Genomic DNA, 23,351 nt, shown 5'->3' with positions numbered 1-23,351 from the left:
TTTTCCTTGAGACTTTCTATTTTTTTCTTTGTTTTAAGAGAATTTGATATTGCTTGCAGACACATTTTTATGATGGTTGCTTTAAAGCTCTTGTCAGATAATTAAAAATTTTGGTTCACCCTGGATTTGACATCAGTTGATTGTCTTTCCTCATTTAACTTATGATTTTCCTGATCCCTGGTATAATGTGTGATTTTCTTATTGTATTTTGGACATTTTTTTAAGATATTTTTTATTTATTTATTTGACAGAGAGGCAGAGAGCACAAGTAGGCAGAGGGACAGGCAGAGGGAAAGGAGAAGCAGGCTTTCTGCTGAGCAGGGAGCCCTATGCGGGGCTTGATCCCAGGATTCTGGGATCACAACCTGAGGCGAAGGCACTCACTTAACTGACTGAGCCACCCAGGTGCCCCTGTATTTTGGACATTTTGACTATTACTTTAGAATACTGTGGAACCTGCTAAAATATTTTATTTTACCAGGCAGTCATCTCTTTAGGTTTAGCGTACAGATTCTGTTCTATATTTGAGGACTGTGGTTCAAATTGAAATTTAATTCACAAAGTGTTTGTGATAGTATTTTGGTCAACCTGTTTTATCTGTTGAGACTGAGACCTGTTCATGTAGCCTAAGTGAGAGGAAGGAGATTCTATAGTCTTGGCCATCATGTGTCTCTTGGCCAGGGAAGGGATTCTATGGCCCACAGAGACAAAACAATTTCCTATAGCAGGTCACTTGTGGTAGGATACATCTTGCTTGTGCCACCCAGCCACATGTTGTCTCTTGATGGGGAAGAGGAGTTTCAGATTCAATAGAGAAAGAGAACACTTCAGCTGACCTCTTACTATCTGCAAGCTTCCTGATCAATCCACTTTGATAGTGCTCCTGACTAGCTTCAAGCTGTTAGCAGAACAATCCAGAGAAGAAATGAGCCTACCTATGCCACTTTTATTGTTAGGTTGGTAGTTAAGAAATGAAGTGAATAGGTCATTTTTTCTTTTGGGTGGTGGGTTATAAGATGTCCTGCCACTTTGTGTTCATACAGTCCTAGAATTTCTAGCCAGTTTTCCTTCTTCTTTCCACTTTTCAAGGTCTTCCTTTGCCTGCCTGTTGCATTATTTCCAGCATTTATAGTTGTACTTAGTAGAGACGAAGGAGAGATAAGTACACTTAATCTTGTCTATCTGGGATGTGACACAGTGTATTTGAATTTTTAAAAGACTAATTTTTTTTCAGAAAGTAGATAAAAAATATTCCAACAGGGTATATAAAAATGGTAGAAACAAAGGAATATGAGAAATAAGAGTTGGAGAGATAAGAATAGGTCTGATGCTGAGTATGCAAGACAGTAATTGGAAAAAATATTTCAGTGTCACAAGTAATTTCATACCATAAATAATAAAACAGCGTACATATTATGTACATAAGGAAAAAAGAATCAGAAACTGAATATTTTGACAAGTGTCAAGATAGTAGTAATGTACTATTTGTGGTAGTTTTGGTAATTTCCCTAAATCTTTAAAACATGGTCAAAATAAACTAAAAGGAGTAGCTACTAGTGCAATATTTTTTTGATTTTGTAATCATTGCTTATTGGCACAGTTCTAAAAATGATTTTAAACTGATTCAAAATTTAATAGACCAAGATTAGCATAAACTACCTTGAAGAAAAAAATAAAATTAGAGAAATTATATGGAACACGTAATAAGACATAATAAATCTAGATGATTTGAAACATATAGGTCAAAAAATATGCAAATGAAACAAAATACAGGAGTCATGTACAGTCACTCATTACATGTTGAAGGTAGTACTGCAATTTAGGGAGGAAAAAAATTCAATAAATAGTGTTAGGTCAACTGAGTATTCAAATAGAAAAAAAAAACAAAGGAACTTTGGCCTTTATTTCACAACATATTCAAAGACAAATTCCAGATGGATCATAATCTAAATTTAAAAGGTAATACATTAAAGACACAAAAAAGTAGGCCTTCATGAATTTGAAACAGGCAAAGGTTTTTTAAGCAGAACAGAAAAGCACTGACCATTAAAGAAAAGATTTATAATTTGGACCATATTAAAATTTAAAAATTCTGTTTATCAGAAGCCAATATTAAGAGAGTGAAAAGACAGGCCACGGAATAGGAGAAGAAATATGCAATGCATATATACAATGGACTCTTAGCTAGACTGTAAAAAGACAATCCAGGGTGCCTGGGTGACTCAACTAGTCGAGCAGCCAGCTCTTAATTTTGGCTCCAGTCATGATCTCAGGGTCCTGGGATTGAACCCCACATGGGGCTCACTGGAGCCCAGCACTGGGGCTTGTACTCAGTGGGGAGTCAGCTTGAGGATTATCTCTCTCCCTCTGCCCCTCCCCCCACTCACGTGCATTCTCTCCAAAATAAATAAATAAATCTTAAAAAAAAGACAGCCCAATCAAAAAATTGTCAAAAGATTTGAATACTATTTTATTAAAGAAATTTGGGCAACTGGTTAATAAGCACATGAAAAGTTGCCCGATTTCATTATTCATCAAAGAAATTAAAATTAAAACCAAAAATGAAATATACTACACATTCACTAGAATGGCTAAAATGAAAAAAAGATTGAAAATATCAAAGGATGGCAGAAGTGTGATGCAACTGGCATTCTCATACATTACACTTGATAGTATAGACTACAGAACTATAAACTAATTCTTACAGTTTGTAAAAATATCTGGCCATACCTATGGATATAGGCATACACATAATCCTGTCATTCAGCAATTCCATCCCTAGCTACACATATGCATATACAGGTACCACAACACAGACAGGAGAATATTCATAGCAGCTTTGTTCATTACACATCAATGCCCATCAACAGAAGAATAAACAAGCAACCAACAGTGTATTTATATATAAAATATCATAGAGACAAAAAAAATTTAGAAAAAAAAGAATTACTGCCACAAACAACATACAGATATAATTTCAAGCAAAAGAAGCCAGATACTATAAAGTACACGCCCTATGATTACATTTGTTTAAAGTGTTAAAAAAAATGAAAGGAACAGGCATGATCTCTATAACAAAAGTCAGAATACTGGCTTAAGTTTGGATGTTTATTTCTTGAGAAAGGACATGACTGAGGCTTCTGAGTTCTTCACTATGTAAACATTTATTGAGCTATACACTTAATATTTATGCACACTAGTGTATGTACATTATAACCAATTAAAATATTTACAGAAAAACTGCCTACTATTACTTGAAAACTATATCAAAACCACTTGTGAATGACTATTAAGATAATGTGCAGAGAAAAGAGCCAGAAGTATTTCTAAACATTATTTTATTTATATTCCACATTAAAAAAAAAACAAAACAAAACTGAGGAGGATATAAGTTATTAGAAATTAGAGGATGTGGATTTGAGTCAGGACTCCTCTGCTTACTCATGATAAAATACAGCAGGTCACAACAATCAGCATCAATTTTTTTCATCTGTCAAATGTAAAGTAAAACACCTGCCTCAATCAAAATTTTATGGATAGTAGTATCGAAGGTGACTTACAAAGTGTTATAAGTTTAAAAGTATTGAACTTTTAAAACAAATGCAATTTGAGATAGGTATTTAATGTTATTGAAACACTATCATGTCATGATTTGGAATACTTAAAAGAATAAGAAGAATGTTAGGCATTCTGGAAAGGGGATTTAGGAGGCAAAATAGGGAAGGTACAATTGACCAGTCTTTTGAGAGATTTCAGTGCAGTTTATACAACTGAGCATAGAGCATTTTCACTTGGAAGACCATTTCACAGTCCTGCTAAACTCATTTTGTCTGAAATAGATGTCTTTGTACATAATTCGGTTCCCCTGTCTTCTGATTCCTATACATATCCCAGAGAATTGCTGTCTGCCGAGATACCCCACCTTCTAACCTTACCTCCTTCCTTACAGCTCCCCTCACTCTCTTGCATCTACATATTAACTGCCAAATCATTTTTTAAACCTCCCAATCTTTCTCAAATCATCCAATTCTTTCCTCTATCTTATCACTACTTAATTCACTGCCCTCGTCTCTCATCTATTTTAATACAATAAACATTTTGATTGACATTTCAGCATCTATGAGAGTCTCCACACTGTGGCTGAAGTCAACTGGCAAAACAGATCTCGTCACTGTCATAAAAATTCCTCCATTGGATGAGAAATGCCCTTAAGATGAACACATATTCTTGGACATAGCAAAATCATTTTTCATTATTAGGCCTATGTTGTCTACTTTTAAATCTGATTCTTATAATCTTGCTAATCTGCCATTTGCCCCTCATCAAGAATTTTTCCTCAGGCCCGCTAACTTATGTGGATTCTTGGAAAAAAAACAATGATATTTCAATTTAGAGCTCTGTTACATGTTTCCTCTGTCTGGACCCCTTTCTACTGCCCTTCATCCTCTCTTGCATCCCTTCACAAACTTTGATGCATTCTCAGGTTAGACATCACAACCAGGAAGCCTTCTCCAGGCAAAGCTGGGTGTGGATACTCTGTTATGGGCTTTCATAGTAACTTACTCTCCCATCAAACAATCTTGCAATTGCCTGTCTACTGGTGGGGTCCCTGACCAGAAAACAGCCCTTTCAAAATGCAGGCTCAAATCCCTTGAATCTCCCATATCTGAGAGAGTACCACATATTTACTAGGCACTTGAATAAAATGTCTTAAATAAATGAATGACTATATAGGTATCAAATTTTTGGTGCAGTCCATTTGAAGGCCTGGCACTCTTTAGTACACAAATAGGTATAGTGAACTTTCAGCAGGATGGAGATGTAATAGGAAGGAAACTTGGAACTCATCGAGAGGAATGATAGTGTGGGAAAAAAAGTCACAGGAAAGGTGGGAGAGCAGATGTCTCTGAATGATTGATGGAAAATGACCTTCCTAGGTACTCAAAGTGAAACAAGTTCCTTCTCCTTTACTAAACTGCATAGAGTTGTTGTGAACATTTTTGAAAATAAGCTAAATAGAATCCAGAAAGGAGAGATTGTTGGAAGGCTTCCAAGAACATAGAGTAGTCTGTGGAGACTGAGAGTTAATGGAGATTATAGCATAACTATCAGGAGGGTGAATTACAATCACATTGAAACCCGTGTGAAAAGACCCGACATATCTGTAGTCACCACAAATGAGATAAAGAATACTTGTAAGCCAAGAATATAGCTGCATGTGGGCAAAAATAAGCCAAAGGGTTACTGTATTAAGATTGAATATAAATTGTTATTAATAATTTTAATTAGGGGTGCCTGGATGGCTCAGTAGGCTAAAGCATCTCTCAGGTAATGATCGTGGAGTCCAGGGATCAAACCCTGCATCAGGCTCCCTACTCAACAGGGAATCAGCTTATGCCTCTCCGCTTACCTTGCTCATACTCTCTCTCTCTTGCTCTCTCTCTCTCAAATAAATAATTAAAATATTTTTAAAAATTTAATTTATTTTAAAATATTTTTAAAGTTCTGGTGATGCTATAATTATAGTTATATACATGCATGTATTATTTCATGTAACAAACTACTTTTGGGATGAACATATTATATCAATCAGGATAAGTGATGTTGTATTGAAATAATACATAATCCCAATGTTTTAGTGAGTTTTGTAATGGAGTTTTATTTATTGTTCCATGCTTAATGTCCATTGTGGTTCATCAGGGAATCCAGACTCATTCTATTTACTCAGGTACCCAGATGACAAATACTCTGTTTGGACATGACCTTCCATGATTATGACAACACAGAGAAGTCATTCATTGGTTCTCAAAACCTTCTTTTGAAATGACAGTTGTCATTTCATTAACTACAAAAAAAATCATGTATTCTACCCAACTTCAAAAGACATGGGAAAGTGAGATCTTACCAAATACCTGCATGGAGAAGCAGAATATTTTTGAACAGTTCTAATGATAGCTTTGAATGGATCACAGAAGTAGGGGAGTGAAAAATCTTATTCTGGGCCCTAATTAATCAAATGATACTAGGAAAGTAGAGCAGAGAAGGAAATTTAGTCTTTGAGAAGTGGAATAAAAGGCCATTGTGAAACAACTAGTCATTGGCAGCAGTATATCTAGGTTTTAGTTTCAAAATCTTCCTTTCATATTTTTAGTAGTATATCTTACTGCTTCCACTTTCACATACTTTAAAAAAGATTCAGTGAATTCCATACTCCTGTGACAGTCTGTAATTTTGTTTTGTATCTCTCAATACTCTCTTCATCAACAAATTATCAGAAGAAAGTTGTAGGGGCGCCTGGGTGTCTCAGTCTTTAAGCGTCTGCCTTCCGCTCAGGTCATGGTCCCAGAGTCCTGGGATCAAGCCCCTCATCGGGCTCCCTGCTCGGCGGGAAGCCTGCTTCTCCCTCTCCCACTCCCTCTGCTTGTGTTCCCTCTCACGCTGTGTCTCTGTCAAATAAATAAATAAAATCTTTAAAAAAAGAAGAAGAAGAAAGCTATGGATTAAATGGTACCTTGTATACCAAGCCACTTTGGTTTCATAGGTATATAATTATTATTATATTTAAGAAAACTTCGGTGACCTTCAGTGAGGATATTTTTAAAATCAATATTCAAAAAAAAAAAAACATCATTTTTGCTCCCCGCCACCCCCCAGAAACAGATTATCTTAAACTGCTTAGGTTGGGATGGACCAACCTTAGGACAAGTAAAGGTTTCTAACTAAAAGAATGATTTATATAAACAATCAAATAAATTATGCTTGACTTATAGTCTGCATTATCAATGGAGTGGAATGTTAGCATCATCCCATAACTGTTCCTATTAATCTCCAGTCTGAGATGTTGAGCAAATCATCTGCTTGAACAATGATTCAGGGACAACTACTCTCAGGATTCTATCTAACATAATTTCAGGAGTAAGAGATAGGATTATGAAACCTAAAAAAAAATCACTTGTACATTTAGAAAATAAAGCCACATACTGGGAATATCCACACTTGCTATACCCCCTTTTAGTCCAAAAAAGCTTGGAAGAGATTTAACTGTGATACTTAATCAATCACAATTTGCTAATGATATCAAAGTGGTAGATTCAAGTGCACTTTAGATCATTTGAAAAGCCTTTTATTTTTCATATATTCCTTTTGTCTGGTGTAGAATAACCGTTAAAACTCTGTCTCAACCCTCTCTTCAGTGCAAAGACAGAGACTAATCACAAATGGGAACTGATTGCTGTTCACCAAACTTGAAATAAAATGCAGGACTAAAACTTTATATGCAGAAAAGATAGAGTCCTCTTATCTCATATTGAATATGATTGCTGCCTCTCTCCCCACCCTTTGACACTCATTACCATATTAAGGACATCTTTACAGAGAGGGGAAGGAACTGTAGATTTAAATTTAAGAGTCATATTAGTTCTACCAAAAATTCTTTAATTTTTGTTTGTTTTACCTGATTTGAGTCTCCATATGTCTCTTCTTTCTCTAATTTTCTTAGAAATTATGGCATTGGCATGATCTCCACCTGAAAATAACTTAAACTCCTGGGCTGTTTATGAAAATAAAAAGTGATTTAATTACCTGTTGCTGAGTGTCTTGCTACTTTTCAGAAACACATATGTACAGAACTCTGCACTTACTGTCCATATCAGAGATTGCACATAGGTTCCCTCTGGGTTAGTTCATGCCTACCAGAGTTTTATTTGGCCTGTAGTGTGTGTGTGTGTGTGTGCGTGTGTGTGTGTGTGTGTGTGTGTGTGTATTCTAAACATATACGTAGTATATTAACATAATCATCCAGATTTTTGGCTTCTCTTGAACACAATCAAAAGATCCAGTAACCTGTCAGAGAAATTGCTTTTCTTCTATAAGATCTACCCTCCTTGTATGTTGCTGTTTTCCTCTACCTAGCCCTTTTTACCCATGCATGTTTTCTTTCTGATTTCTATAAGCAGCTTTGTTGGTCACCCCTGCTCTATATAAATAACATGACTTGTTCATCAGTGTTATGGGCTCAGTTGTGTCCCCCTTCCCAAATTCATACATTGCATCTCTAAGCCCCAGAACCTTATAATGTGATCATATTTAAAGATAGGGCCCTTACAACTGTGATTACATCAAAATAAGGCCATGAGGGTGGCTATAATCTGATCTGACTGGTGTGTTTATGAGAAGAGGAAATTTGGACACACATGGAAACCACAGGCAGATATGCACAGAGAGACACAACCAGGTAAAGTGGCACCAAATGGGCAGTCATCTGCAAGCCAAAGAGAGAGGCCTCAAAGGAAACCAACCTACCAACATCTTGATCTTGGACTTCCAGTTTCCAGAACTATAGGAAAATAAACTTCTGTTGTTTAAGCCATCCAGTTTGTGCAGTATTTTTATGGCAGCTCTAGCAAACTGATATGCTCAATATCACACCCACACATAAAAAATTTGAATAGATTTTTGCCATTCTGCAGAATCAGGATTTTGTTTTTCACCCAATTGGAATGGTGGATGTTAACATTTAGAATATGATGTTCTTACAAACACCCTTGAGGAAGCACCCTGAAAGGATAGGCCATTTGCCTTTCAGAGACCCAAAGGTAAAGAGAAAGGACAGATGTGTTTTGTTTAATAGCAAAGCCAGGACTGAGAATTGAAAGACTGATTTCAAACATGAGCCTCCAAGCAACAGTCACAGAGAGTGAAGGTACTACTTTGCTGTAGAGCTACATCTCATGGGTAACTGCATACTAATACTTCAGAAAGGGTAACTTCTTACCAATGCACAGAATGAAGGTAATGATTTCCCTGAGGAATTCTTCAGAGGAGGGCAGCTAGCTGAAAAGCATCATAAAGGGAAATTTCAAGTAACCAGCATTTAGATAATACAGGTGAGATAAGTCTGATTCCTTAGCCCCTTTCCCTTCTTGCTCTCAACTCCAGGCAACCAGGGGTCTGCTGGGACTAATCCTATTGGCAATTTTTCAACTTGTCCAATCTATTCTAGCACTCTGAATGTCTCTGGGCGCTGCCTAATATATATGAACACTCCCACCCACTTCATGTAACCTCTTCCTTATTCTCATTCCCAAACCATTCCATACTTTAACTATTTTTCCTCTGGGCGCTTGGGTGGCTTAGTTGGTTAAGCAACTGCCTTTGACTCAGGTCATGATCCTAGAGTCCCTGGATCGAGTCCCGCATCGGGACTGCTCAGTAGGGGGTCTGCTTCTCCCTCTGACCCTCCCCCTCTCATGTGCTCTCTCTCTCTCTCTCTCTCTCTCTCTCACTCTCTCTCTCTCAAATAAATAAATAAAATCTTTAAAAAAAATAACTATTTTTCCTCTGTTTCTCTTTTTCAAAACCTTCTATTCTCTGAAATAGCATACCCCAGCAAATCAACTTCTTACCAGAGTTGGCTACACAATATGTGGGGACCTGTGTCAAATATAAATGGAACCCCTATGATAAGAATCAGGAAAAAAGTACAGTAAAAAGTACTAAAGCCTTTTGCTTTTAAAAATATTTTATTATACACTTATTAACAATGGATACATGAGTAGCAACAAACTTGCAAAACAAAATTGCAAAAAAATAATATTTTGGTATAACTTTATATAATATAATAAATAATAATACTTTATTAATGTGACATCTTGATTGGTGATAAGATTTTTCTGGCTTACTTTTCAGAAATTTTGTATATTTGGCCATTAACTCATTTTCAGTCAACATAATTGAAGGTGACTTTAGTTAATCTTGGCTAATGTAAGTTTGCAAATAATTTTTGATTTTGAGAAGAATCTTTCTGCTGGTGCAACTGTTACTAGAACTCTTCATAGTGTTTTACAGGTTTTGAAAACATTGGGATACATTTCTGACAAATTATTTTGAAGTATAAATTTTAATATATCTAGGGCTGATAACTCTTGAGAAACAGTTTTTTTAGGGACAGTTAACACTTCATATAAATCAGTTTCAGTTGTCTGTTATAACTAATAATATAAATCTAATATAATTAATATTTTAAATGTAAATTGATATAATAGCATTTTAATGTTTTCACTGACATTTCCTGTAACTACTGGTTATTGTAAAAAAGACAAAAATGGCTTCATGGCTTGTATATAATTCAAAATTTCAAAATACTTGTCTGTGTATTTTATAGCTATAACTTCAATTACAAGAAAACAAATAGTTTTAAAATTGCCTTCTTCATTAGTAATTGATTCATCCAAAGTTTCATGTAAAAATATCGTTCTTTTCTGTCAAGTGTGGCCATTCTAAATTTAATTTCTATTACATCTGTGTCTCTGTGCTTTGAAATATGGCAGCAGATTGTAAACTGAAAAATTCTATTATCTGTCTTTCATCCTTTACTGCAATGTTTATGTGAACATTTTTATTTTCTGATAATGCACAGACAACATTTAGTACCTGATAGCTAACTTGGCCTGCACGGGGGCTCAGGCCAGGGCTTTGCTATCTGTGAGATGCTGCAGGCACAGACTCGTGGGCTTGGTGCTGCCCCATTCAAAGCCCTCCTCTCTCAAGGAGCCACAGCACCTGCCGCCATCTCTCACTGCTATGGCTGCTGTTCTGGCCCTTGCTTCTGCCAATCTGGACCTTGGTCCACACCTGGCCACTCCCGTGGGGCACTGGAAAGACTCGACCACCCTACGTGTGTGTTTGTGGTGCCCTGGGGTGTATGCCAAATGCTTGGCACATTATCTTTCCCTCAGTCCTGCTCCTCCTAAATTCTTAATCCCATCGAATTGAGACATCATGCATTCAGTTGCCCAAGCATGTTGTCCAAGCATTCCTTTGATTATTTCTTCTCTTACACATCCTCTCTACCAATATCTAAGTTTTCTTATCTTACTGGAATTGTCAGCAGTATTTAACATAATTGAGTACACATATTTGATCAATATCCTTTCTCACTTGCCTTTTAGGGCACTACGCTTCTCTTATTTTCTTCTCCCACTCACTGGTCATTCAATCTCCTTTGGGTTTTCTTTTATTCTCCTAATCTCTTAATGTTGACATTCCCCACAGCTAGGTCCTTAGCTCTCTTCTCTTCTTTATCTGCACCCATCCCCTTGGCTATTTCATGGCTTTGAATATTATCTCAGCACTGATGACCATCACATTACGTCTCTAGTCCAGACATCTTTCCAAAGTCCTGATGCATATATCCCTCTCTGCTTGGATGTTCAGTAAATGTTCCAAACTTAACATGTCCCAAACTAAACTTTCAATCTCCCCTAAAGCCTGCTCCATGCTCCCTTTTCATATTTCATTTAATTACAACTCTGCTCACTTTGCTGGTCGGTCAAAAAGAGTATTGTCCTCACACTTAATATCCAATCCCTCAGGAAATCCTATTAGCTTGACGTTTAAAATAAATCCAGCTTCTGGCCACTTGTCACCATTTCCACTTCCACTTCCTACCACCACGCCAGATATAGCCACTGCCATCTCTGGCCAGAATTCTTGCCATAGTTTCTTAACCAATTTTACAGGTCATCCTTGTTTCCCTACAACCTAATCTCCCTGAGCCAGTCACTATTAAATCTCTAAACATGGAAGTCCAATCATAACATCCCTGCTCAAAACCCCTAAATGTCTTCCTTTCTTGCTCAGGCTAAAGCTGATGTACTTACAATGCTCTACCAGGACTTTAGTGATCTGGATTCTATTACCACTTTGACTTCTCTGGTCCTCATGTTCCTCTCACATGTTAGGTGTGCTTCTCCTGCCTTAGGGCCTTTGTGCCACCATTCCCCCTGCCTGCTATGCTGTGCCACCAATTTTCACATGACTCACCTTCTTCAAGTCTTCTTCAAGCCACCTGTCCTCTGGCTCACCAGGTTTTGCACTTATTCTAACCTGCCATTCAGGTACCACAAAGCCCTTTACTACATTTCCAATATCTGCAGGCAGGTATGGCCATGATTGGCTCTCCTCCTTTAATGACCTTGAGAACTATGGAGGTAGCAGATCTTGGTAAGTAGCCTCTTCAGGTTTAGAGACTGCAAATGTTCCTTTTTCGGTGGTCTCTTCATGAATCTCTAGGAATTTGCTTACGGTGTAAAGAGCTATGTATGTTGCATTCTCTAAGGATAACTTATTTTGCAGAACTGATGACACAGAATCCAACAGAAGACATTGCTCTTTTGCCAACTGAAGTCCATTTCTGTAGCACCTGTGCAGGGAACCCTCAGCTGCTATTTGATAGCAGCTCTTATATTTAGGTGCTGCTGTGTAAATGATGTGGGTGGCTATAATCCTTTTGTCAATTTTGCTTCACCTGTTCAGCAACCTTTAAGTTTTTGGAGTTCCTCTTTCAAATCAGGACCCATAGACAGGAAGATATTTTTTGACACAGGATTCTTATCTGTGAGACATTCACTGCTGGTATGCACAATTGTTGTATACATCAGTAATGTCACATCTCCTTGCCAAAGTAGCACTTTTTCACTGACATCCTTATTATAAAAAAAAAAAAAGTGATTTAACAGTGTCTTCCCGAAATCTTTCAGTTGCAGTATTAGAAGCACTTAATTCATCTTCACACAAGTGGCCAGCTCTCTGTACCCATCTACATCCACAAACTGGAAAGGTGCACCTATGGTATCTATGGAATGGAAACTTCAGTTTGTCTTCTTTCCAAATTCCTCCACAATTCAGTATTCACTAGAGATTTTTGAGCATTCTGGTGGTCTCATTCGGTGACAAGTGAGGCAGGTGAAGCTCCTTATGGAAAATGACCAAGCAAGTCAAAGTGTCTATCACATAATAAAAACTCAATAATTATTTTAATTGCTTTCTATACTTCTTCCTTAACTTCCATAATTAGTCATATGGTTGTATTTCTCATACTTCATTATAATCGCTTGCTTGTTTACAGAACCCTTCACTAAACAGTTTTTTGAGAGCAAGGAATATGAGTTTGCATTCATTCCCCCAGAATTTATAAATGAATGGGTTGATTGAATGAAGCCCATATAAATTAGTTGCAGGGTTCTACACTAGTGGACAATTTCAAGCATTGGGTGGATAATGATTCAGGAAGTTATTATAAAAGGAATTAGATCAAATGGCTCAATATCCATCCCTAAGCCTTACATCTGTGAATGGCAACAGTGCTACCTATCAAAATATACTTCATATTTTGAACACAGAAGTACTGCTAGAGTAGAAATTATAAAAAAATGATGTATTATTTTCAGGTTACTAGATATGTTAAGGCATAAAATAGACTAGTTATTTTAGGAAATTTGTCAGCAATGGTTGAAATAAAAATGTTTTCTCTTAGTGTTGCATTATCCAGAATTAGTAATTTATCACATATTAATTTCTTCAAGTATATTAGTGTATCAAACATTACTATGTAAAAAGAGAAATCAATGATTGTAGATTAATTTAGAAAGTATAATTTTATAGGCATATTTGTGTGTAAAAACATAAAGCTGTGAAAAATTCATAAAAACCTTTATAAAAATAAAGCTATATATAATTATCAATGATTACAAAATTTAAGAAGAGGAACATTGTCATAACTTCCCAGAGAGCAATTTATCAATTTCCTAGGTATCTTGCAGGAGATTTCCTAATTTTATCCTTCTGTAGTTGTAAAATTTAAATCCAAGTTATAAGGTATGTCTTATTCCCTAATGACAAAGCCTTAGATTATATGAGATGAAAATTTTTATGATATTAGAACAAATTCATATCAACATGAGGGTGGAAACATTTTATATTTGTGCAATTTTTCCATTAATTATGTAGAGTAGGGTTCTTCAATTGGAATGCAGTTGGTGAGATGAGGTTCTAGGTTATCCATGTACCATGCAGAAATTTTTGCATTAAAGGAGTGTTCTTTATGGTCCAGTATGGTAGCCACTAGCCACAAGAGACTATTTAACACTTGAAATGTGTCTAGTGCAACTGAAGAACTGAATTTTTAATTTAATTTAATTAAAATGTAATTTGAACCATATGGCGCTAGTGGCTACCATATTGGATAGTGCAAATCTAAAGAAATTTCTCTTACGTTCTGAACTGGGCCAGAAGTTAATAGACATTTCTAATCTATCTCTATATTACATGTGAAAATACATTAACTGGTACATTTCCTCACATACTGAACATGGTGCAAGAGTAAAAATCTTTTCAAGATGCCACTTGTATAAATCTGAATTTCCTTGGAAAGAACAAGTGATGAAATTTAGATCCATGAAAATTAGGCTGCTTGCATTATAACTGTTCATTATTTTGGCATACAGAGTGTGACATGATGTAACCCTACATCATTACACGTGTATATATATTTATATTATGTCATCAGTTTGAATTGTTTATCTAAGAGAAACAGCTATTTTAAAAATGCAGATAAAGTAGTGACTAAAATACTTCTTGGCATCCATTCTATTACTGCACAGGTGTCACTTCCTGTAGTTTCATAAGACACATAAATGATGAAAACAAAAATGTGTTGGGAAAGAATATGACATAAAATTGATTTTTAAAAAAGCATAAGCTACAATCCTGGTATTGCTAGAACTGATGTTTTCACAGGTGGGAAAAAATGTTTATTAGATATTTTAGAACATATTATTATTGAAATTGAACTAGATAATATTTGAGTTTTGGAAGTATATGCACTTTATCTCATTAGCCTCTTAAAGCAGGTGTCATTAAATGAATACACTTTGGAGAGTTAACTTACAAATGTTACCAATAAAATGTGTTAATATTGAAAAATCAGAATAGCAGTTAATTTACTATCATTTTGTAGTCTCTACCTATGATATCCATCATCATTTTGGATGTTTAAACAAGTAAACCTAACTAAACCTAGCCAAATAAGCAAATATGTCTGGGCACTACTTCTAGGTGTTTTGTCATTAGACAGAATAGACAGCTTCTGTAATCCTAGATTTTAAATTTATGTTCCAAACAGACATACATTTCACGGATAATATAAACAAAACCAATGACATTCTTTACCACTTAGCAATGCATTCTTTAGTGAAAGTGGGATTACTTTTAAATATTATATTTTAAAAGACAAAGAAGAAGTTGAACCTGAGTAAATCCAAATAATGCATATAGTTATTGAACTTCTCATAATACCTCTTATAAATACTTTCTTTTAACATGGTTTCTACCCTGCATACTGTGATAAAATTTTGATACAATTTAAAATAAAGTACACATAAAAAGCAATCATAAAATTAAAAAAAAGAAAATGTAAAATGACAAGAATTTGGAGAAATTAAATATTCCAAGAACTTAGGCTAATACAGTTACTGTAATTGAACATGAAATTTAGCTCAAAGTTTCCTAGAAATAAAAATTTAAAAAAATTAAAAAGAAAGCCCCAAATGTCACATAGTGTTATAGATAGCTATGGTATTGTAAATATGAAAGTGGATGAGTAATTTGACATTTATAATATTGTCCTTTATATTAAAATAAATGTGACAATAGAAACATTATTTTTCTCGAAACTGAAAAGTAATTTATTAATAATCTTTATGCAAGTCATATTGAACAACATGATGGGAAATTCCCTCAAAAGTGCTTTTGCAGAAGATGCAAGGACATATTTCATGTGATCATTTCACTTGGATGTTTTATTCTAAAGAAGTAGGTTAATGATGTCCAGGTATATGGATTTCAGGTTCTAAATTGTTTTTTCATAAAGCTTAGAAATTAGAAGATAAATGTTTAGTTAGCAAGTCTCTCAGTCATCCTTTTTCAAATATAGATTCTCTAAGCTATACTTTAAAGAGGAAGATTGCAGGAGCCCAAGACTGAACTGTAATAAATGTATGGAGGCAAATGTGTATTTTTTTTTTAATTTTTTTAAAAAACATTTTATTTATTTATTTGACAGAGAGAGACAGCGAGATAAGGAACACAAGCAGGGGGAGCTGCAGGCAGAGAGAGAAGCAGGCCTCCCAAGGAACAGGGAGTCCAATGCGGGGCTCAATCCCAGGACCCTGGGATCATGACCCGAGCCGAGAGCAGATGCTTAACCGACTGAGCCACCCAGGTGCCCCAACAAATGTGTATTAACAACATTAACAATTAACAATTCCCACTCTTTGTGCAAACTGTGTGTCATAGCACAGTATTTACTCTCTTTCAAAATTATAGTTTATTCAAAATAGAGGGAAAAATTCTTATATATGTACAGGAATAGATCATGGAATCTATTCAAAACTGACTCAAATATTTCCCAATCAGTAGTATGGGATCTGCTGGATTAACTGAATAAATGCTCACTTGACAAGCTAGATTTCCACATCATAGAGCACAGACTAAATTAATCTGTCTAGAAAAAAATTGAGAGCAGGTATGATTATCCACTTTGGCCATTAAATTAATTACTACTACACATTAGAATATATAACATTTGCATGGTTCTACAAGGATTTAATTAATATGTATTCCCAGACCAATATTTGAATGACTACAGTATATGGTAATTATAATCAAATATCATTCTTTAACTTTTATTTTCTTTTTGGTTATTTAATAATTCATCTGGAATTTTTTATATAAAGATAAAAATCTTCTGGAAAAAATCTTCTGGTATAGTATATGTGACTCTATGGACTTCAGGGAAGTTTGGCATCAAAAGCTATTTCTTGCATTTATTCATATTTTCCTCATTTGACAAAGGCTATGCTTTAAAGTGGTCTTAAAGTTTCCTCATCTTTTGTTTATTTTAATATAAATTATGTATTTGAATTTCTTTTTTTTTGTATTTGAATTTCTGTCTCTTTTGCAATAGGGATAATACTCAAATTCATGAAACTTCCATAAATTAACATTTGGATGTTTATTTCTCTGTGCCTCAATATAACTGGATATATACTTCTATTATATAAAGTTTTGCTGAATTTTATTTGTTCATAAATTTGTCTTCAATCTTAGCTGCAAACTGGAAGCAATTGGGAAGCTTTAAAAATACTGATGCCTCAACTCTAACCCAAGATTCTGATTTAATTGATCTGGGGTCGTATCTGAGCACTAGTAGTGTTCAAAACTCTCGCAGTGATTCTTATGTATGGCCAACTTGAGAATTACTGCTCTCAACTGTAAGATTCTTAAGGGTAGGAGCCATGGCTTATTCATCCTTATATTTGCTTAACACAGTGCCTGCCATATGTATTTAATTTCAGAACATATGTGACTGGATATTATCCAATAATAAAAACCCAATCATGTAGTTAACCTCACAAAGGTATTCCAAGTCTTTTAAAAAGCCAATTTTTTTGCTATTCTCAAGACTTTAGGTTTTCCTCTCAGCAATTTTCATTTTCTTTCTTAGGATTAAAATTTATCATTTTTTTTTAATCCTTCATGGACAAAACAGAAAGCAAGAACAAATATGCTATCATGTTGCCTACTGAACAAAAACTAAATACTGTGATTAATTTCTCTTATTTAAAAAAATCATCTGGCCTCTCCCTTTTCAATATGTTCTCTCTTACCTCCTCATTCCTTCAGTATTTACTTTACAATTAAATAAATTATGTTCCTAAGTGTCATGTACACAAGATTGGCTTGCTTTAGAAATAAATTATTTTCTGTACAAGCGTTTTGAACCCAAACCTCACCTGAACATGATTTTAAATTAGTGGTTCTCAACCAAAGGCATTTGGCAATGTCTGGGGACATTTTTTGTTGTCACAACTTGGGGGAAGGGGAGTGCCCCTGGAATCTAGTGGGTAGAGGCCAGTGATGCTGCTAAACATCCCACAATGCACTGGACAACTTTCACAATGAAGAATCATTGGGCCAAAATGTCAATAGTATTGAGGTTGAGAAACAAATGCAAATTAAATACAAACATAAATTAAACATAATTATTTTTAAATAAATTATATTATTTTTCCATGGTATCATTTCATCCTAAAGAAAAATCAATGAAATGACCAAAATTTATGCTTGCCAGACGTGCTGATATTGTAAGGTATCAGAAATAAAAATTCAAAACATTCTACAGAAATGGAACTATGGAAGTGTGTCAAGAATTTCCACCACTGAAATAAAAGGTCACTAGTGGCTTCATGTTTCACGCTAGTGAAATGTAAATTTCAAGGCCAGGCTTGCTCTAGATATGTTGTGAAATTTGTCACTGTTCTCCCTTCTTTTACTCAATACACTCTGTTTTCAAGATGTTTTTACCAGGCATTCATTCATTCATTCACAAATCTTCTTTCATTGTCCTGGTGACCCCTATGCCTCCTTTATTGTATGAGATTGGAAACTTCCACTGATTCATTTATCAATAATCAATCTCCTAGCCATAGCCAATCTATAAAGTTTCCCATCAGAATTTAATGCTTTGAGTGATTATCTCTGGAGTGGATGGTATGGTGTGCCACTCATATCCCCCTTTCAAATGGAAGCACTCATTCCACCAGCTTCCAAGAGCATTGGCTACTGACAGTTCATAGCAGCATCTCTCTATGGGAATTGCCTTTCCAGAGGCAACCTGCATGGAGTGAACAGCATATGAGAGGCTACAAAAACCCAGACATTTTGCATTAATTTGGGACAGTTTTGAAGACTTTTTCCAAATTTAGGACTCCACATGGTATTGGCATTGGCTAATACCTCTATTGTAACTTACCACAGTTCAACTTTTCCCTTTGCTGAATACTGGCACCCTCAGTTCCTTACAGGTGTTCCTAGGAGCATCTCCACTAAAATTCCTGCTTAAAGATCTCAATGTCATAGTATGTTTCCAGAAAAAAATGACCTAAGATAATAATATACTGGAATGGGGTTTGGAAACTTGTCATCCTTTGGTTTACTGGCCCTGAGAATTTCATCACTAGTGGTAATTGGAGTATTGATAATTCCTGAATTGTAATAGGGTCAATTATTAAATTTTCCTTTGTTTGTGAACAAGTATTAAAAAACCACGGAAGGGGAGGCAATAGCCAGTGCAATACCTCAGGTGTTTGAGAGAAAAAAAGTATTAATAATTGTAAAGGCTTTCAAGTTGGAAGGTTTTTGGTAAGTGTATTAGATAAATAAAATAATAGGCTGAAGATGATTATTGACAATGTAAAACAAAGTATAAATGTCAAAGAAGTACCTTGGTTGCATATAAAGATATAGTCATTCCTGGCAGTCAGGAGGTAGAAGAAATGAAGCATCAGGCCCAGCACTTACTAAAAATGGATCTCTAGAGAAGGTAAAACTCTCAATCCCCACATCTGCTACATCAAGATTAGAACACTGATTTGGAAGATGTGGGACACTGAGGCTTGGAATAATTACATCTGGAGTTGGTGCACTCAAGAATTTTAAAATGCCAGATCTTCCTGAACATTCTGGATCTATAGATCATGATTCATATTAAAATCTAGCTTTCCTCTCTTGGTGAAGAAAATGCAAAGAACTCTGTTTTGTATTCCCACACAAACTTTTCTCAATGTCTACCACCACCTCTCCTCCTGACCAATATACCAATAATAATATAACATCCAGGAAAATGCTGGGAGCTACAGGTTCTAGCCAATATGAGGACACTGAGGACAGCATAAAGAGTATATGGGACAGGGTATTGAAAATGATGGATTAAGGGGGATGAAGTACAAAGTTGGATAAAAAAGTTTATCCATATAAGAGCATTCCTCCATGATATAACATTTAACATCCTGGCAAGGACTCAGAGACATGACACTAATATACTAGAATGTCTCTTAGAAGGTTGAATAAAGCAATGGTCCATCCAAAGTGAAGTGCAGATACTGGCTGTCATGGCAAACAGTGAGTAAGAAGTTGAGAGACTCAGAGAAGTGGGAATGCTAACATGGATATATCATATAAAACCAAAACTCACTAGTTAAAGATTAACTAAAGGAAAGATCAAATCCCCGCTGAGGAAAGACCCTGCTATACCATGGCAAGTTTATATAGCAATGACTTTTTCATCCTTCTCAAAAGGATCCATGACCATTTGCTTATGTAATTGTGTGTTTGAAAAGGGCAATACTCAAACATGAGAAGCACTATTAGACACAGTATCTAAGTTGACATAAATACTCAAAGACCTGGAGTATCACTATGCTTTCCATGTGAGAGTAGACACATAAAAGGCCAGGTAATAAACCCATGTCCAGGTTGCAATAAGTAATAAATCTAGGTCCAGCTTGCAATGGGCCTACTTGTTCATAGATCCACTCCGTAATCATTTCCCTGAGCTGCAAATGTACAATTAAAATTGATAATACCTGCTTGATCTTTGGGGTAAGAGCTATTATAGAGGGGAAGGCACAGTGGAAGCCTCTGAAACTGCTACCTACCTTCAACAAACATATTAAAACAAAACAATGTTTCATCTTAGGCACAATTAGAAATTAATAGCCCCTTAAGGACTTAAAGAATATAGGAGTAGTAGTCCACATCACATCGCTATTTAACGAGTCTATTCCTTAACAACAACAACAACAAAATACTAGCAGAAGAGTTCCCTACTGCAAACAACAAAGTAGTACACCATTTGAAGCTGCTGCACTGAATATGATATCATTGCTAGAACCAATTGACTCAACTAGTGCACAAAATGTATGATTTTCGGGTGCCTGTGTGTCTCAGTTGGTTAAGTGACTGCCTTCAGCTCAGGTCATGATCCTGGAGTCCCGGGATCGAGTCCTACATCTGGCTCCCTGCTCAGCAGGGAGTCTGTTTCTCTCTCTGACCCTCTTCCCTCTCGTGCTCTCTCTCTCTCTTTCTCTCTCTCAAATAAATAAATAAAATCTTTTTAAAAAATGTATGATTTTGATTGATCTGCCTTAGGCATTCATCTCCATTACTATGAGAAAGGAGGATCAAGAGAAGTCCATTTATGTGAGACAGGCAGCAGTGTACATTTTCAGCTTTGCTTCAGGGCTAAGCTAACTCTATACTTAGTCTATTGTATCAATGGTATCAGGTTAATCAAACTGGATAACAAGAAGCAGCAAACATATTGGAGGCCTTGGTGTGACACATGTACTGTAGAGGGTGGGACACCAGCCTTACAAAGATTAAAGCTTCAGAAGTTCAGTTCACTGGGGTATGCCTGCTCATATCCTCCAAAGTAAAGGACCAATAACTGTATCTTGTACTATCCAGCATAAGAAGGAACCACATTACCAGGTAGACCTTTTTTGGAATCTGCCAACAGCACAATCTACACAAGAGTAGCTCTGCAACAATGTGGTAAAAGGTCATCTTTCCAGTAGACAGAGCTTTGCGTGATCTCTCTAATAATCTACTTTGTGTGGAAGAAGTGGCTTGAGATAAGAGTACATGTAGAATCATTAATAGTGATGAATGTTTTTGGCTGGCTAGTGAAGGCTCTAGAAGAAGTATTGGAAGATTAGAGACAAGATCTGAAAAAGAGGCATGTGAATGGATGCAGGAAAGTGAATACAAAGTTAAAAATCTTTGTATTACATATTAATGCTCACCAGAAGGCATTCAAGGGGAGAAAACCAAAAATTAACCACATAAGCACAATGACTTAGCCAGCCTCTATCACTGACAAGAATAATGGGTTCATAAACAGAGTGTACGAATAGAGACAATGCATGGGCTCAAAACTTGGTCTCCAAAAAAAACAAAAACAAAAACAAAAACACTTGGTGAGTTGGAGACCAAGCAAAAGGGAGTAAAAGGGAGAAACTCTGAGCCCCCTTTACAACATCATTCCCTGGAGAGACCAACCTACTACTGGCTGCAAATGCATTATATTGAACTCTTTTTATGCTGCAATTGAGTTAACAATTAATTTTTACAAGGATTACACATATATAGTATAGGGGTATAGAATTTCCTTTCTTTCCTTAGCCAACACTAGCCAAAGGTTTAGACAGAGTTTGGTCCCAGTGATAGAGGATACTGAATAAAATTGCTTTGTACTAAGGAGTCTGCTTTATACCAGGGAGGTGCAGCAGTGGGCATATGACTGTGGCTACAACATATTCCATACCACCCAGAATCTGCTAGCCTGAATCTGCTAGCCTAATAAAATAAAAAGTCAGTCTTTTGAACGTATATAGTTGAAGGCTGACTTGAATATGTTGCCCCCTGTGGATGGGACACTTCTAAATGTTAAAGGGCCTAAATTGTCCTCAATAGCTAAAATACATGGGTTCAAGAAACAAGGGATGTAAGTAGGAGAGTGGTCAATTTACCATCATCTCCAGGGTCCCACTTAGGGAATCCTTGCATTTAGTCACTGCAAATTTAGATTCTGAGAAATCAAGCAGCAATATCCAATAGAAACTTTTGCAATAATGGTTAGGTTCGATATCCAAGCTATCTAGAACACATGTAGCTACTGAGCATTTTAAAGGTAGCTAGTGTGATGCAGGAACTTAATTTTCTATTTAATTTAATTTTAATTAATAGAAATGTAAACTTGTATACCCACATGCTTGCTGCTGGCTACAATATTGGACAGCTCAAATCTAGTGTCTTAATTCCCAGAAAGAAATGGTTTGGCCAGAAAACACAGCAAGAATCCCACTGAACATTTAAGTTTAATCTATGACTGCTGCTCATTTTCAGCTCCTCATGCCGAAAAGGCCAGAAGAGAGATCACCTGACTGTAATCAGATCAATGGATTCTCATCATTTGCAGGAGGAAGAGTTTTTGACATATAATGGCATAAGGAAGAAGAGGATTATTACCTAGATGATACCCTAAAGTGTCTTTCGGTACTTCCTAGGCAGTTTTTTCCATAGGTGACTTTTTTTTCCCTAGGCAATTTTTGACAGTATATGGACAAGTGCAGCAGCCAGGGTCTGGGAAGGCCTAGTGAGATGGACTCAGAACTTTCAGAGATTAGGTTCAGAGTCACCTAAGCAAGTAAGCTACTTAGAGCAGCACACATGTCAGCCAAGAGTGAGGACAACCCAGGGTAGGTAGTACAGGAGCAAGATGAAAATGACCAGTTGCAGCCTGAGAACAACTGTATCATTAGTAATGATAGACATACAGAATGCTCTAATTCTTTCAAATAATCTTCCTCTTGCAGATTTTTCCAGAAACGAGAGCAAACAGAATCAAGGAGTTGTTCTGAGAGGAGAACTTTCCATGAGCCCTGATTAGATGCATAGTAAATGGACTTTGTAGTGAAACACCCAGATTCCCCTTTGAGGAACAAAGCACTCATTTCTTCAGATGCAGAGTGTTTGCTGCTAAAGACTCACAGCTTTATCCTCTACAGAGAAGGAACTGCTTTCCCCAAAGTTATGTCTGCTCCGTGGGACCAGCCCCAACCAATGACTATTCCTCGAGGAATACAAAAGACCTCTAGCTTTGCCTCCAT

General features: G+C 36.0%; 1 pseudogene; it reads right to left on the bottom strand.

Moving 5' to 3' along the window:
* Positions 1-11,790: 11,790 nt before the first annotated feature.
* Positions 11,791-23,351, bottom strand: part of LOC113920385 — a 74,763-nt pseudogene continuing 63,202 nt past the window's right edge.

The sequence above is a fragment of the Zalophus californianus genome, chromosome 3 (genome assembly GCF_009762305.2).
Source record: "Zalophus californianus isolate mZalCal1 chromosome 3, mZalCal1.pri.v2, whole genome shotgun sequence".
NCBI classification, from domain to species: domain Eukaryota; kingdom Metazoa; phylum Chordata; class Mammalia; order Carnivora; family Otariidae; genus Zalophus; species Zalophus californianus.
Note: the sequence above shows the minus strand (reverse complement) of the source record. Positions and strands in the feature narration are given on the sequence as shown.